The following is an 18208-nucleotide window of genomic DNA, read 5'->3' on the forward strand; positions in this document are numbered from 1 at the left end:
AGGGTCACTTTAAAGAAGATATTTCAACAAGATAGCTAATTTCTAATGGAAAGCCATAGGACCACCTTCTCCTAACTCCAGTGATTAGCTGTTATCAATAGAGGAAACCATTTTGGCTACTAATGTAGTATTACATGATTGCCTATCAAAAAAGACTCCTCAGTATCATCCAATGTCTTAGATTATTATGCCTTAACCTGATCAGCAGTCCTTAAAGACACCAGTTAGACTCTTTTTCATGTGGTTGATATAACTCCATGGGTAGAACCCACATGCTCCTAATGAATGAAGACATCAGAGACCCCCCGAGTTCCTAATCCACCTCTCCCCATGTCCTTCTATGTACAGGAGTTTAGATTCTGGAGGGAATTTATTATGGAAGCTGTGACATCCTCAGTGTATAGGAAAGTGATTTGTAAACCAACCTCCACATTTTACGATTGTTCTTATGAAAATATCACAAGGATAATGAATGGCGCTCTCATGTCTCCTTTCATGTTTCATTGGGATTTACCTTGTATTATACAGACCTCTTTGGCCTCACTTATCATATAATCCCTGTAATGGCAATTGAAGTGGATCCATTTAATTGGCATTCAGATGAAAAGAAAACTGTTCAAGCAAGAAAAAAAACAAACAAATATAATTGATGAAGCCACGAAACGCATAAGTGCAGCCTAAGTGTATTTTAATGCCCGGCCGTCATCAGGAAAGGTCAAGCAATCGATAATTTTGGAACTTTATGCAAGTAAAGGCTTTCTCATTAGCTGAAGAGGATACGCCTGGATTTGCCTATGTCATGCTCGACATTTGGTAAGTTTGAAGTTTGCTTAGCGTTTTACAGACAAGCTCTTTAGATGCTATGCTGATGTTATTTTGTGTGACTGAAAAACTACAGAAAAACATAAGATATTTATTTAACTTTTATCACAGAAGAGGACAAAGGGGGACATTCAGGAATCACAAAGTTGGGTATTTTTTTTGCACAAGAGACACATCTACTGTACACGAATCTGCACCTTTTTGTCACTTTTCCATTACTCTCACCAAAAAAAAAAGGGCAAGACCACCAACAAGTTTAAAAATGGCAAAAGTACTGATTTGTTTCATAATTAGTAGAGATGAGTGAATAAATTTGGGTGGAAATTAAATTTGTTAAAATTTTCCAAAAAATCCTTATTTGATAAGATGCAAATTTTTTTAGTAATTCAATTATGCGCAAATCTAGCAAAATGGCGGTTGCACCTTCGGTTCGCCTCCGCTGTTGTTGAAATCCCCAGGCCTCTCACAATAGCTGAGATTTCGTGCTTTGATGAGGACCCTGGAAGGTTCTGTGTAAGCGTGCGAAAGGTCATAGCGTGGTGACATCACAGAATGCGCGGTGTCCTTTGTGTGCACAGGTGCAGAAGCTTCATGGATCCATCAAAGCCAGAAGTCCTGACTCAGCATGAGGACTTGGGGATTTCAGCCCAAGCAGAAGTGATGTGAAGATACGACAAGGATCGGATGGCTGATGGTGAGGAGTGGAAGATCTGAAGATGTAAGAGTAAATATTTTTTTAATTTTTTACATATATTGTTTCTTATGCTCTGGGGACTCTAAAAACTGCAGAGCATAATGAGGGACATCAAATTCAAGAAGAATAACTGCTCCCAGAATCAAATTACCCAGAAAAAAACACCAATACAGGCAAATTCGAATTTGGCCTGACCTTCTCATGTCTAATAATTACAGATGAGTAAATTGATTTCTTCTGGATTCTCCCAAAATGTTGAATTCTGGCAAATCCAAAAATTTGAGGCCTCAATTCATCTAACTCTGGCAAAATGCCTGGTTTAAGGTTTAATTCATTTTATGGTTTGTTTCACACGTGTTTCTTTACACCTTGTTTCCATGTGTGCTCACCTGTGTTTTCCCTGCCTTACGCCTGAACCTACAATGTGCACATTTCAATAAGAATTTTTGTGAGTTTTCGCAGTGTTTATATTGATATGAAATGATACTGGTTTTATGTGTCCTACCACACTAAACATATAGAAAAGCATAATCTTTCTGCCCATGGGGCGCAAGGCATGGTCACAGAGAGTGCAAACCCTTTTCTTATTATTGTCGCAACCAGGTCTCTTCTGACACAATTGCATGTCCTGTAATTTCATACATTTCATCCATGTGGGACCTTGTGTGCAGCCACTATATAACAGCATACTTATAGTACACTGGACTTTGTCCTTTCAGTGTATTCAGTACATTGTTGATATGTGCCTCTTTGTTAGCATTGTTGCGTAACCACGGAGAAATGATATCTACTGTAGATACTCGAGTATAAGATGAGTATTTCCGCACATTTTTTGTGCTGAAATAGCCCCCCTCAGCTTATACGTGAGTGAGGGTCCCACAAGACGGAGGGGGAGTGAATAGTAGATGGGCAAAGGACCGGATGGCAGGCTGCCAAGTTGGTGGAACAGGTGGGCATTGAGTATTATTATTATTTTTTTGCATCTTATATTTACTCTGCTTTGGTGTCTCTTGGGAACCCAAAGTATAATAAGGAACATTCATTTTCCTCAAATAACTTTGCTGAAAATCAGTGGACACCAATAACTATTTGGAATTTGATAGTGGATTTTATAACAATGGTTAAGCTTTCCTTCTGTCGTTACCCAAGAAGTTACAGAGATTGACATGCTATGCATGCCGAGATGAGGAGACTTAAAGCCGCAATGCTCCTCTGGGAAATATGCTAATTATGCAAATTGTCTCTTCAGAGAGGAAGAGAACTAGAACTCTAGTGCCACCTATTGGAAGGTAGCAATCCTACAAGTCAATGTCGACCCTTTAACGAGCCTTGTCACATGGATGCCTCTCACACAGCCAAACCAGATCTCCACTTTGCACTGATGAAGGGCAGTACCTCGAAACACAGTGTCTGCAAATTGAAATTCTGGTTTGGCTATCATCCTAAGTCATGTGACAACTAGAGTTCTAGTTCTCTTCCTCTCTGAAGAGACAATTTGCATAATTAGCTTCTGTCATTACAAAAGACTAACAAGGAATTACGCCAATAAAGCAGGACTTTACAATCATATCAAAAATACAACAGAATAGATTGAGAGAAATGTGATAACTAGAGAAATCAATTATCAAAATTGGCTTAAGTCTAAAATAGGTCAAACTGGACAAAACCAAATTTATTAACTTTAATAAGCCCAAAATGAGATAAGAAAAATTCTTAACAAATATTGGCACGTCCTGAAAACAGATTCAATTTTGAATCCTAAAAAAAAAACCTCACCCCCAACTTGCACAATGTCATTGCACCTACTTTATCTGCAAATTGTCTCTGATGGTTCCGGGGGATATCAATGGAGCATGTCAAATTCTGGACTGGCAATCGTGTCGGTGACTCTTATTGAGAACACAGAAGAGCTCGACCGAGCAAGCCCTTCCATGTATGAGAGAGACAGCTGAGATGGCTGTCGACAGACCGATAGGCCAAAGCATCGTTTAACTGACAGCCATTTAATGTGTATGGTCGGCTTATTGTTTAATATTTCTATGTTACCTTCTATAGGAGGTTGAACCATGGTGAACTACATGTACCAAGTTGCAATCCTACATTCCTGCAGCATAGTGCCATTTTTATTGTTACTTCAGTATGGAGTTAGCGGAGATTATACTCACTAGTCTTTTCCTATGGCTCATAGAGTATTGACATCCAGATCATCCCATGCTGCCAGCACTATGGGTGCTGGAATTTCCTTTCTATCATTTCCTAAAATGCATTGCTATTGCCATTTTTCAATGGCTTGCTTCCTGTAAGGAAAGGCCAGAAAGTGGAAAACAGAAGAAAATAAAGACCCAAACCCACTTTCTGTAGAGAGGAAAAGAACCTCACCTCATCTTGTAATTCATTTTAATCTCTGCTGTGAGAGATGAATTACGCTTGATGACTAGAGATGCGCGAACCGGAACTTAAAAGTTTGGGGTTCCAGTTCTAAACGCCGAACACAGACTTCTCCCGGAGTTCCGATGGAAATGAGATTTTTTTTTTCTAGCTCAAAAGTTCGGATCCCCATTGTTTTCAATGGGGTTCGGGTTCTGGTTCACGTTTGGTCAAAATTCTGAAACCTGAACCGAACTTTGGAAAAATGTTCGGTTCGTCTACCAGAACCTGAACTTCAATGGGTCTTCTCAACTCTATTGATGACAGGTAGCAAACGTAAAGTTACACAAAAGGGAAACACTTAGTTGTAGAGATTGTTTGGTGAGTAAATTATTATTTTTAAATGAAGTGATTTAGAGATTGTCTTTTTTATCACATGATCTATCACAGAGGATCCAGTTGTATGAATGTACAGGGACCACTTCAAGAATTGGTAACAGAATACAAAAAAAGTTTTTGTTCAATTCCACCAAAACCTTTTTGAGGTTTTATCAGAATTTCCCTTTCAGCAAGTTCTTTTTTTCAATTCTCTACTTTTTGTTCTAACAGTGTTCTGTAATCAGTCTGTAAATGTGGGGAAGACATTTAAGGAAATGGATTTAATTGGTTAATCACAGACAAAGACAAATCCGAAACTGTTGACATCAATAAAAAGACAACAAGACAACTATATGCCTTTTTATGTGTTGTTTCATTAATTGTAAAGTCATCCATGTGTATAACAGAATGATTTGCATATAAATAGAAATTAAATTCTTAATTGAATATCTTTGCTCAAACCGTTCAACCAAAATGCAAATATATGCATGAAAAAGCACTTACATTTCTATGTAAATTGTTTGTAATGCGTCCATAGAATTTCTAGCTCTCTGCAATTGGCAAAATTAAAACTACCAGACATGACCTCACTTTAGGCTGGAGTAAGCAACAATCTGTTCCATTTTATATAGTTTCCTTCCCTAGATATGTCTCATAACCTTACAGATTGAAAAAAAAAAGAAAAATACAATCTGTGCAATCACACCCTTTTCTTCCCTGGATATCATTTATCATTGCTGCAGGTGTACGTAGTGGTATTTGATCACATTACATGAAAAAAGGAATCAGTTCAGAGTCGGCAAATGTTGCACTTCGTACGTGAAAGTCTCTGCTCAATGAATTGTTGTAGCAACTAAATAATACAATCTGGGGTAGAATTGGAGCGGAAAATGACTTGGGTGTATGGGTGGGCGGCAAACTCATCTTTAGTGACCAATGCCAGGCAGCTGCTGCAAAGGCAAATAAATTCATGGATGCATTAATGGAAGTAGGGATATTCATGACAAGAACATAGTTTTATCACTACACAAGTCATTACCATGTTTAGATAATATATACAATTTTGAATTCCAATATACTGTACATACAAAAGTCTAGTTGAAGTAGAGTGGTTGCATCGAAGAGTGACTGAGATTATTAGGAGAATGGGTGAACTACAGAACCAAGACAGGTTATCAAATTTAGGGCTACCCAGCTTGGAAAATGAATTCTTAGGGGCTCTTATTAAAATGAACAAAAATATGAGGGGAGACTACGGAGATCTTTCTAATGATATTTTTACCCTTAGGATTGCAACAATAACAAGGGGACATCCTCTACATCCAAAAGAAGAAAGGTTTAGTTATCAGCACAGATAGTGATTCTTTACTGTATAAGCAGTGAGAGTATGAAATGTATTACTGTACGAGCAGCGAGAAGTGAGACTATGAATTCTGTACAAGTATTGAGTAGTGTTGAGCATTCCGATACCGCAAGTATCGGGTATCGGCCGATACTTGCGGGTATCGGAATTCTGATACCGAGATCCGATACTTTTGTGGTATCGGGTATCGGTATCGAAACAACATTAATGTAATAATGTGTAAAAGAAAGAATTAAAATAAAAAATATTGCTATACTCACCTCTCCGACGCAGCCTGGACCTCACGGAGGGAACCGGCAGCGTTCTTTGCTTAAAATTCGCGCGTTTACTTCCTTCCGTGAAGTCCCGGCCCATGTGACCGCGACGCGACCAATCACAAGCCAGAACGTAATTTTAAAATCCTGAAGGACCTGAAATTACGTCACGGCTTGCTGTGATTGGTTGCGTCGCGGCCACATGGGCGGCATGCGACCAATCACAAGCCGGGACTTCACGGAAGGAAGTAAACGCGCGAATTTTAAGCAAAGAACGCTGCCGGTTCCCTCCGTGAGGTCCAGGCTGCGTCGGAGAGGTGAGTATAGCAATATTTTTTATTTTAATTCTTTCTTTTACACATTAATATGGATCCCAGGGCCTGAAGGAGAGTTTCCTCTCCTTCAGACCCTGGGAACCATCAGGGATACCGTCCGATACTTGAGTCCCATTGACTTGTATTGGTATCGGGTATCGGTATCGGATTGGATCCGATACTTTGCCGGTATCGGCCGATACTTTCCGATACCGATACTTTCAAGTATCGGACGGTATCGCTCAACACTAGTATTGAGACTATGAATTCTCTACTTTACGATCAGTTAGACTATAGATTCTTTGCTGCACAAGCAGTGACACCATGGATTATTTAGGCTACTTTCACACTAGCGTCGTACTCGGCCCGTCGCAGTGCGTTGGGCCGACGTACCGACGCTAGCGTTGTTAGCGCTGCACAACAGGTGCAGCGGATGCTGATTTTCAGCGCATCCCCTGCCCCATTGTGAGGTGCGGGGAGGAGGGGGCGGAGTTCCGGCCGCGCATGCGCGGTCGGAAAAGACGTTCTCGACGCAGCAAAAAACATTGCAAGCAACGTTTTTTGCTGCCAACGGTCCGCCACAACACGACGCAACCGTCGCAAGACGGTTGCGACGTGTATCAATGTGTCGCAAATGCATCGCTAATGTTAGTCAATGGGGAAAAAACGCATCCTGCAAGCACTTTTGCAGGATGGGTTTTTTCGCCAAAACGACGCATTGCGACATATTGCAAAAAACGCTAGTGTGAAGGTACCCTTACTGTCCAGGCAATGAGACTATAGATTCTTTACTACACAAGCAGTGACACCATGGATTATTTGCTGTCCAGGCAATGAGACTATGGATTCATTACTGTATGAGCAGTAAAACTAAGGAATGTTTTACTGTATGAGAAGAAAAACTATGGATTCTTTACTGTAAAAGCAGTGAGACTATGGATTCTTTACTGTATGAACAGTGAGACTATAGTTAATTTACTGTACGATTCTTTAATGTGTGAGCAGTGAGACTATGGATTCTTTAATGTGTGAGCAGTGAGACTATGGATTCTTTAATGTGTGAGCAGTGAGACTATGGATTCTTTACTACACAAACTGTGAGACTATGGATTCTTCACTGTACGAGCAGTGAGACTTTGGATTCTTTACTGTGTGAACAGTGAGACTATAGATCATTTACTGTATGAGTAGTGAGCCTGGAATATTTTTACCGTATAAGAAGGGAAGCTACAAATTCTTTACTATAGGAACAGTGAGACTATGGATTCTTTAATATGTGAGCAGGGAGACTATGGATTCTTTACTGTATGAGCAAAGAGACTATGGGTTCTTTGCTGTTTGAGATGGGAGACTATGGATTCTTTACTGTGCCTGCATTGAGACTATGGGTTTTTTACTGTAAGAGCAGTGAGACTACGGATTCTTTACTGTGCAAGCAGTGAGACCAAGGGACACTCTGCCATAACTTATTGTAGTGATTAATTAACTAAACAAGTTCAAGAAGGACCTGGATGAGTTTCTTGAAAAATATATTTCAAGTTATGGATACTAGATTTTTTGATGGGACGTCTGATTGCCATACGTGGAGTTGGGAAGGAATTTTTCCAATTATGTGGGGCAATTAGCATTTGCCTCGTTGAGTTTTTCCCTTCCTCTGGATCATGATGTTAGGTGAAAGGTTTTGTCCATTACTTAGATATTGATGACTTATTAGGAAACTGCATTAATATCTGTGGACATTTTCTAATTTTCTATATGCAGAATCTGCTTCAGCATGAAGTAACCAGTGTACAGAGCCAGACATCCACAGCTTCACATACGGTGTAGTTGCCACCCACACGATCATGAAGAAACACCATGGAGATGTTGTCATTGGTCGGCCAACCATGCTATCGACTTTACAACTTTGGTGCCGTAAAAATCTAAAAATTGGCAACACCCCAGAGTTTTTCCATGGAACTCTTCTGTATAGCAATTACAAACTACTCAATGTTGAAGCTCAGTTGTGTAACTTCATGAAACCTAAGACATATGCATGAATATAGATCAGGTCATCTGTTCTGCCGCCATCATTCCGTAACTCCTCTGAACGATCCTCACTTACAGACTTTGCGGTGACTTCAAATTCTACATGATCAAAAGAGCAAAAAGAAAATGTATCAGGAGTCGAATGCTCTAAAGCTGAGAATTTTCCGATGAGCATATTAACCAGTCGCACCACCAGTCCACTGTATATTCTGCTTGGTATCTGTGCGGTGAATGAGTTATTTTTAAGCTTGGTAAATTTGGCACATAACCTGTGAGTGTATGTGACCTCTCCTGGGAGCAGTTCATATCGCATCCACTTTCTCATTGCCAATCCTAGCAGACTGGTATGTTAATGATGAACACAATGTAGGCGTGAAGGCAGGTTAGTGACACGATGTGTTAACATTCATCAAACTCAGCTTTCCTCCCTGCAGATCAAATTGTGTGTTAAATAAGTAATGGTGGAAAAGTAACTTTGTTAAATGTACTGAAAATAATTGAACCTCAATTCTGTAGACTGTAAAACCAGAGTTTTAGCGCATAACATTCACTTAGCGTAATGCATTAAACACTTGTGATACCTCCGAGAAATATCAGGGCCAGTGATGCATTGGATGGTGCCATGTGTGGTGCCTTCTGTTAGTGCCTCACAATGTGGTGGTAAAGAAAATAACCAATATGTTTATTATAATCCATAATTTGTTGAATCTACAGTAATAATAAGACATCCAAAATGCAATCCAAAACAATAAATGTATTAATTACAATATACATAATAAAGTACATTATAGATTATTTAAAAATATGGAAGAACATTCAGATGCAAATCCAGAATTCATAATTTGCAATACCAAACAACATGAGCAGTGGCAGACCCTCAATGGTGGACCCAGAGTGGTGAGTAAAGCCTTGGGACTGGGATTTTCAGAAAGGACACAACACCTTTAAGTGTACCTCCCAGTGCTGTTGCTGTTTTATATGGAGATAACTGCTCATATACTACCATTAAAAGGGTTTATACCAAGTTGATAATTATCTGAGATCTCCTATCTTACGCTATAAGTTTGCAGTCACTATATCCGCTAGGAGCGGGTGGGTATGTGACTGCAAGAAAGCAATTTGCATACTTCCGGTCACATTTCGACTAGATGTATTCAGACTCACTCAATGCAAGAACAAGTCTAGTCGGCACATGACTGCATGGATGCAAATTACATGCTTGCTGTCATGTGCTTGCCACTCCCAGCCACAGCACGGTGCGCAGAAGAGAGGATTCACAAGTCTGCAGTGGCATAGAGTGACTGCAGACTTATATCCTAAGGCCTGATAACCCCTTTAACTTATTAATCGTTGTTGGTACAACCACTGAGACCTCTAGTGATCTATGTTTTCCAGAGTCTCTTCTGAACGGAGATTAGGCCAAACATGTTCACTTCTACTCTATTTATACTGTAAGGGATTGCCAGAGATAAGTAAATTGAATCCAGCTCACCATGTGTCATATCCTTTGCTTGTTTGGAGCCCAGAGAATGCTGTGTCAGAGCGTGGAAGCAATCAATGAAGAACAAGGATCCAGCTCAACAAACTGTGAATAGTCTTTATTCACCTGGATAGAAAGTGGAGGATAAAACGACGCTTCCTCACATGGCAGGTGGCATTAATGCGTTTCGAGTGACCTCACAAGTGTTCACAGTTTGTTGAGCTGGATCCTTGTTCATCACTGTTTGTCAGAGATAGCCAAGCTCTGTCGTTACAAAATGGAGGATAAAACAAGGCTTCTACACATGACAGGCAGCATCAATGCGTTTCCTGTAGCTTCGCAACTGTTCCTTGAGCTGGATCCATGTTGTTTTTCATTGATAGCCAAGCTCTGTCCTGGGGATCGATTTGGATCCCAGATGTTGGACCCCAACGATCAATAATCACCTAGAGATAAAGCAAAACTTTTAAACTTATTGCAAACCTTTTATTTATGCAGCAATGGTGTAGTTCCAATGGAGGCAGGCCACAAGAGTGCAAAAATGTTTTTTGTACTAATGATCTAAGGGGTACTCGCATCAGGAAGTTGTTCTAGCATCCCAGTGCAGCGATTGTAGCATATCTCTTCACATATTAATTTTTACTTTGGTGCCAACCTCGACCTAAAAGGCTAGCTATCCCAGGCTTATTATTTTATTTGGACCTGTGATACTGTAAGGCAGCCAGGGTGGTAGTCGTGGCAATGGGCTGTAGTGTTCCCACACCCTGGCGCCTCACAGATGAAATGCAATGTCCCTTCTGCTGCATGTGCAGTGTGCGCAGCAGTACACTCATATTTACTGTCAGAGTCCCCTCGGCTTCTGTCACTCCGGCTCCCGATCCACGAGCTCCACAAACCACTTCAGAGACAATGTCCTTTTATAACAGTTTAACTTTACTGAGCAGTAGAGTTTCCATCACACACGCAGCACAGTGTAAACAGAGGGGCATCTCTCAAGCTTTCTCTGTCTTCCCAGCTACATCTGTTCTTCCTGGCAATCTCTGTACTTCTGGACAATCCCTGTCCCGTCCATGCCTTTAGGGCCACCAGCTTCCTACCATCCCCTGGTTCGGCTTCAATAGGAAAAAGTGCCAGGTTTGCCATCTCAGATTCACCTGCCCTGGTCATAGACCCCAGATCCTCCACAGGCTGGTCTCTATTCATGTTGGTGACCGCCTGCATGCCGCCCAGCCTGGGACCCTTTCCTGCCATAGCAGCCTTATCCCCACGGCTGGCAAACTGTCCTTTCTCACTGCTTCATCCTGACTGCACTGAGCCCTAACCATGAACTCCCTGCTTATATCCCCTGCTCTATGCTGCACTGCTCTGTAGCCTCCCAACTGGAAAACCCTTATGCTGACTATACCCTAAGCTAATATTCCTATTCCTATTCCCTATCTCTACTGTACCCCACTAATCTAACCCCACTGTTACCCTATGCTACCTTCTATCCTTACCCTACTTCTATACATAACACACACCAAGTACATCACATTACAGTACGCAATCAATACAGCAACAATACATTAACATTAGTAAACATCAAGGTGCCGCACGTGGTACATGTGTACAGCATCCACGGGGGGGGGGGGGGGAAGACACCTGACGGACTCTGTCACCTCTTACAACACTACCAACCATCTCATTCATCCATCTTCATTCTTTTGGTACTCGCTGCACTGCCTACCTAATAACATGTGTGAGTAAGCAAACAGGGCAGCGCTGCAGTAACTGCAAATTCTTACGAAAAGAGAGCAAGTGAGCATGAAGAAATCTTTTTTTAGGGGGTAATGGGGGTGGCATTTGTAACTATTGTGCTCCTTATTTTCTATGTAGGCTACTATTTAGCAGTAATCAGTACTGTTTTGGAGGAGAGGGGAAAAATAGAAAAAATCATTAACATAAGACGCATTAAAACACAGTATTTGTATAAAAAAACAATATAAAGAGCATAGTAAATGTATAAACTATAGCTATAATAAAAAGAAAATTAGTCCCATCATTCACAGGAATTACATTTATAGAAATGTGTTGCCGTACTTCAGGTTTCTTTCATCTATTGATTATCTGTTCATTAAATGAATTTCGTTGCATTTATGTTAATGTGAAGTGACAGTCGTGCTCTATTAAATGTTCTTGCAAGCTTGAATGTTTTTTTTTTTTTTCATTACATGCTTGCTCCCCAAGGGGGACACAAATGTGTTGAAAACTCTAAAAAAAAAATCTCATACGCAATCATCGCAATTTGTTTTCGACTATGAACATTAAATATGTTTTATTATGAGAGAAATGTGATATCGTCTCTGGAATTTGAAGGTTTCAGAACTGACATCGCAGTACTAATAAAAGCAAACAAAATGAGTTAAACATCTTCCGTCCTTTCATTCCTGCAGTTCACCAATTATTCTGTAGGAATTGTGTAAAGCATGAATGTTGTAAATAGGATTGTAGATTCTCTACAGACCTCAGAGGAAGAGGAAGCATACTCTTGAAAACGCGAAAGATGAAATTATTCTTACCGTTAAGAGCTTTGTATATTATCTCGTCTTCAACTGAAGAGCATCATTTATCTTTCATTTCCCTAAAGAGCAAGCACATTTATAGGGCAGGCAAATCGTACCTTTAACTCCATTGCACTTAAAGGGGTTTTCTTTGTTGTCCGTGTATGAGAACTGTTCTTGTTTCCATTCGGAAACTGCAAACCCTGCGCATAGCTAGTCCTGTTCTCAGCTGAAAAGTGGATACAATTGTATCCAATCCAGACAATGCTCTGTGAGCTAAATGAATGCACCTCATACTGATGAATCGTAGAGTAGCTAACAAACATTTGTGCAACTGCTGCTGATGGATTTACTGATATATCACTGTGTAGACTGGATACAATGACATTTAGAGAAGTTTTTATGGTTTTTCGGAATTCAGTTTAAAAAAACAAAACAAAACTGTGGCTTACTCGTCCTCCCTTGGTCCAGAGCTGAGCCATCGCCATTGCTTCTGGTGTCTATTATTGTCTGATGTCGCCAGTGCTGCAGCCAATCACCTAGCTCAATGGCTCTGTCCCAGTTGATGACACAAGCCGGTCAATGCTGCAGGACTCAATTGTCTGAAGCATCGTCGATGTAACGCCAATGCTGTTAACAATAATAGGTATTGGAAGCAGTGACAGAGACTCAGCTCTGGACCTAGGGAAGGTGGGTAAACCTCAAATTTTTTTTAAATCAAACTGCAACCATTGGACATTGGTTTTCTCAAACTGGAAAAATTATTTATTTCTTAGTTTACAGCCAGATTAGCAAAGTCATGAGAAAAGCTAACTCTAGAAAAACTTTGAATGCTGTCATTTTACATATCAGAGCATAATAAAAAAACATCTGGTTCTTAGAATGTTTTAAAAGTAAATATGCCTGATGGACCAAAAAAATACACCATGTCATTATTTATTTAAGAACTGGTATAAAATGCAAAGCAAAAGTGCCATTAATGCTTTCCTAGAATGAAAAAGTAAGTAGCAGCCAGCTGATGATAATTACATGCCCTTAACTGATTGTTCACTGGTGATTGTGACCACCTCTATAAGTAAATGTGACTGGTTTGCTGGTATTGGGCATTCAGGAGTATATCAAAACAATGCCGAGGGGGAAATAAATCCTAAATTATGTTAGATGCAATGGATGCAATTGTTGTTGCTCAATAATCTGAGAAGGGTTATAAGGCAATTTTTAAGTAGTGGTCAATCTTTCTATTCACAAGTAGAAAATATTCAAGACACTTGATAATCTTTCCAAGACTTGATGTCCCAACACAATCACTGCATGGTTAAACTGTGTAATTGTAAGGTTCCAAAGTTGAGGATTACATTAACGTTTTACAATATAAAGTATATTTTACATATGCCTTTAGAAACTTGACTTGGTGGACTGTTTCCTGCAAAGATCGATATTGTTTTATGCATTTGATTTGCTATTTTCTCCTTTATTTTGAGAAGGATGATTCAGTATTTAATACACCATAGAGTTTCCAGCTCCAGGTAGTTAATTAGTTAAGCTAGAGGGTCCATGGAATTTTAGATCATGAAATGCAACAGCCATGGTTGCTAGTTAGGGAAGAGCAGAATAGCAGTGAAGCACCACAGTGAAGATGTCGGAGAGCAGCTCTCTCCTCTGTTCCAGTAGGCTGACACAGTGGAGCTATCTGAAGAAAATGGAGCAGATTAATCCTGTTTCACCCCTTAATAGGGGGAAACCTTGATACACAGAAGCATTGATGTGTGCCAGGTATTCATGTAAGTACCAGTGGCAAAGCCAAGGATGGCCAAGAGGCCCATGATGACACTGATCACCAACTTACATAATAAGTAGGGGGGATCTGGAAGCCCACTGCAGTGTAGCAACTCCAAATAAAGTGTAAGATTTTCGGTAAATAAGTGTTTAGTTCAGTCTTCCATGTTAACCAGCAGCTCATATGACTCTCTTGGAACAGTAAATCTACTGCTTTCCAATTTTCTCTCACTGTTTCTGTGGCTGCAACTGCCGTTATTGGAATTTGTCTTAAAGAATGTAACACTGCCTGCTGTTCCATCTGCTGCTGTTTGAAAATAAAGTTTAGTTTTGTCCATCACCGTGCCTGCTACTTGCTGCTTCTCTTCTATATACTTCCTACAATTACCAACACAGGGAGCGCAACTGACCATTCAACCCGTGAGGGAACAGTAATGCTGGAGTCACCCCACACATCCACAGTCATCACCACATCGATGACACCAGGGATCTGACCAATTCATGGTGTTCTGGGTTGCCCTGTGCACTGCATAATGTTCAGAGAAATTGCAAAAACCAAAGAACTATGGATCAGAGACTAAAGGTCTCAGTTAACATGGTAAATGTTCACATTCATGACAGTAGAATTAGAAAAAGAACAAGTATCACTTGTTTAGAAGGGTTGCAAGTGGAAAGCCTCATCTTTCTTAAAAGAACATGACAATACAGCTATCGTTTGCAAAGTTGCATAAGAATAAACCATTAAACTTCTGGAACAATATCCTTTGGAAAAACGAAAAACAGTGCTGCTTACCAAATCCTTTTTTTTCTAAAAAGTCTTTTAATTCATTAAATGAAAATCATTGCGGTAAGCGGGTTTGCAGGGAATTCATGCAGGGGACAGAGTGGACAATTTTGCGTTCTGCTGACGCTTCTATGGGTCCAGTAGACTTGAGAAAGAAAATAACTTCTTTACACAAGAAAAGAGAAGGCTGCAAGAAGATCAGCAAAGCTTTTCCTATTAGTCAGAATTTTGGAGAAAAAGTGCTAGAAAAATATAACAAAGATGGCACTGCAGCCATCTCAGAATCACATCCAGGCCGATCATGGAAGTTAACACCTAAACAGGAGCATTTTCTCATGAGAAAGCTTGAAGAAAATCAACCTGCAAGTTCACTACAGTTAGCTAAAGAGGTAGAAAGTCAAATTGGGTGGTTGTTTCCCGTGACACAATATGGCAAACCCTGCAGAGGATTGGCATGCTTGGGTATCATCCACAAGGAATCCTCTGCTAAGGCCTATGCACATAAAGGCCAAGTACAATTTGCCAAGGTCCAGGCTGAAAAAAATATGAAAACTACTGGAACTCTATACCTGGAGTGATGATGCCAAGATAAGTGTGTTTGGAGCTGATGGCTTAAAAACTGTATGGCGTCACAAAGGTGAGGAGTGCAAAGAAAAAAGCATGGTGCCTACAGTGAAACATGGTGGTGGCAGTGTCCTTATGTGTGGCTGCATGAGCTGCTGGTCTCGGGGAGCTACATTTCTTTGACAGTATCATGAATTCACAGATCCATTGCTTTATATTAAATGAGAAGATACTCCAATCACTCTATGCCCTTGGTAGATGAGCACTTTTCCAACGTGACAACTATCCAAACCACACATCTAAGGCCACTGTTGGATTTCTGAAGAAGAACAGCTTGAAAGTGATTCAGTGGCCAAGTGTCTCCAGATCTGAAGAGACAATTTGTCATCACTCTCCATCCAGCATCCAGGCTTTAACAGAGATTGGGCTTGAAAAAATAGAAAAAGAGAGATTTTGTAATATGTTGTTCATTTGTTCATTTCATGCCTAGAAGACTTGGTGATGTCCTTAAAAATCATGAAGGTCACACAAAATACTATTTGTAGTTGTTTTTGATGTGGGATGTACTCATTTTTGCATCAACCAATTTGAGTAAAGCTGAGTATTTTTCAATGAAAGTTATATTATTAATCTTCCTTACATGTTATAGGGTTAAAAAAGTTCTTGTATTCAGTGAGTGAACCAACACCTTAACCTCAAAGGAGCAGTTATAGTCACTATTAGTGTTGAGCGATACCTTCCGATAAGCAAAGGTATCGGTATCGGATTGGATCGGCCGATATCCAAAAAATATCGGATATCGCCGATACCGATACCCGATACCAATGCATATCAATGGGACACAAAATATCGGAATGGTTCCCAGGGTCTGAAGGAGAGGAAACTCTCCTTCAGGCCCTGGGATCCATATTTATGTAAAAAAAAAAGAATAAAAATAAAAAATATTGATATACTCACCCCTCAGACGGCCCCGGCTCTCACCGGTCCAAGCGTCTGCCTCCGTTCCTAAGAATGCAGGGAGTGAAGGACCTTCGATGACGTCGCGGCTTGTGATTGGTCGCGTGACCGCTCATGTGACCGCTCATGTGACCGCTCACACGACCAATCACAAGCCGCGACGTCATCGAAGGTCCTTCACTCCCTGCATTCTTAGGAACGGAGGCACTGCTAAGAGCCAGGGTCCGCCGGAGGGGTGAGTATAGCCATATTTTTTATTTTTATTATTTAATTTTTACATGAATATGGATCCCAGGGCCTGAATGAGAGTCTCCTCTCCTCCAGACCCTGGGAACCATACGCACCGCACACTTCCGATTCCGATTTCCGATATCGCAAAAATATCGGAACTCGGGATCGGAATTCCGATACAGCAAATATCGGCCGATACCCGATACTTGCAGTATCGGAATGCTCAACACTAGTCACTATATAGTGAGCCCAGCTGTAATCACTTCCCGACACATTGACAGACTGATTTGCACACAAATGTTGTACACACACACACACACACTGCAGAGAAGGTTGTTAATCAAAGTGTTGGAGAATTAATTACAGCACACTCACAATATAGAAAGCAGTGATTATAACCACTTCCTGAACCGCCCTGATGACTGGAAGTGAGTGGCTGCAGAGATGATAAAACATAATTTTCTCCCTTTAGCTGTTGCTCCAGTAAGTTAGCTACACAGGGATTCAACCCTATTTACCTGCAGATTACCTTATAAATACCGTTTATGTCTATGACAGGTTCCCTTTAAAGATATAAAAGATTATTCAGTGCAGAAGTTTGGTTCTAGAAGTAGCGTGATGATAAAAAAAAGTGGTAATTCACTTTAATCTTGTATGCAATGGTTGAAGCCTAAAGGTACAAAAAACAAAAGGGATCATTTAACTTCAACATTTTCCATTAAACGAGCACTCCAATGTTGGATTCATTCAGGCATAGTTTATACAATTGTAAATGTGATATCTGAAGTTTACAGCCTGCAAAGTGATAATTACTAATTATGCAATCCAATCTAACTCTGAAAAAAAAATAATACTTGATTGATCTCTTCTAATTAAGGCAAACTGCATCATTTAATCTTTTTCAAGAGTTAACGTCATTGCTTCAGGAAGGTATTGAATGAAATTATTGAGTTTTAAGTAAATAATGTAGAAGCAATTTAATTATACATATTGTATAGTGGGTCACGTTTGCTAAGCTATTAAATCCAACCCAAGTGAATAATTCATACAGTAACATGTCAATCACATCTGGAGGCAATAAGCATGTATGTATATACGAGAGTTCTCTGGGATACATACAGTACTTTAAATGTAAAGGATCAAGTAAAGCCACTGTTTCTCATTTCAAATTGAAAAGCACATGAATCCTGCCACTTGACTAACTTTTTTGGGGTTAACAGAAACAACTATACAACATACTTTGTTTTTTTTGGAAACTGCAAAAGATATTGAATGGAGCAGCTGGGCACATGCATGACCGCACCCTATTTAAACTCATCTTCTCTGTACAACCATAGTAAGTTGTATAGTGACCATGTAATTACCCCGCTATGCAATTAATTTCTACGGAGTCAATGGACTGTTAAGCACTGTACACTATTGTTTTTGGTCAACCCTATAAAAGTGGAACTGACCATAGAGTGCATGGGTGACCACCTGTTCACTGAAACTTCCTCTTAAAGAAGTCCTGCGGTAAGAAGAAGTGAAAGCATAGAACCCTGCTTTAGAGATCCCCACTTGTCACAGCGAGTAGGCATTTATCCCCATCCGATACATTGGCAATAACTAGAGATGAGAGGATCGACCACCTAGCATGGTATCACGCTCCTGTGATAA

General features: G+C 40.2%; 1 long non-coding RNA gene across 1 annotated transcript; it reads left to right on the forward strand.

Annotated features, from left to right (window-relative positions):
* The first annotated feature begins 1423 nt into the window (after positions 1-1423).
* LOC143768373 (uncharacterized) lies at positions 1424-8182 on the forward strand. The gene is made up of 3 exons (XR_013213832.1): positions 1424-1540; positions 5550-5618; positions 7954-8182. It is a non-coding gene; the product is annotated as an uncharacterized LOC143768373 (long non-coding RNA).
* The last annotated feature ends 10026 nt before the right edge of the window (positions 8183-18208 follow it).

The sequence above is a fragment of the Ranitomeya variabilis genome, chromosome 4 (genome assembly GCF_051348905.1).
Source record: "Ranitomeya variabilis isolate aRanVar5 chromosome 4, aRanVar5.hap1, whole genome shotgun sequence".
Lineage (NCBI taxonomy): Eukaryota > Metazoa > Chordata > Amphibia > Anura > Dendrobatidae > Ranitomeya > Ranitomeya variabilis.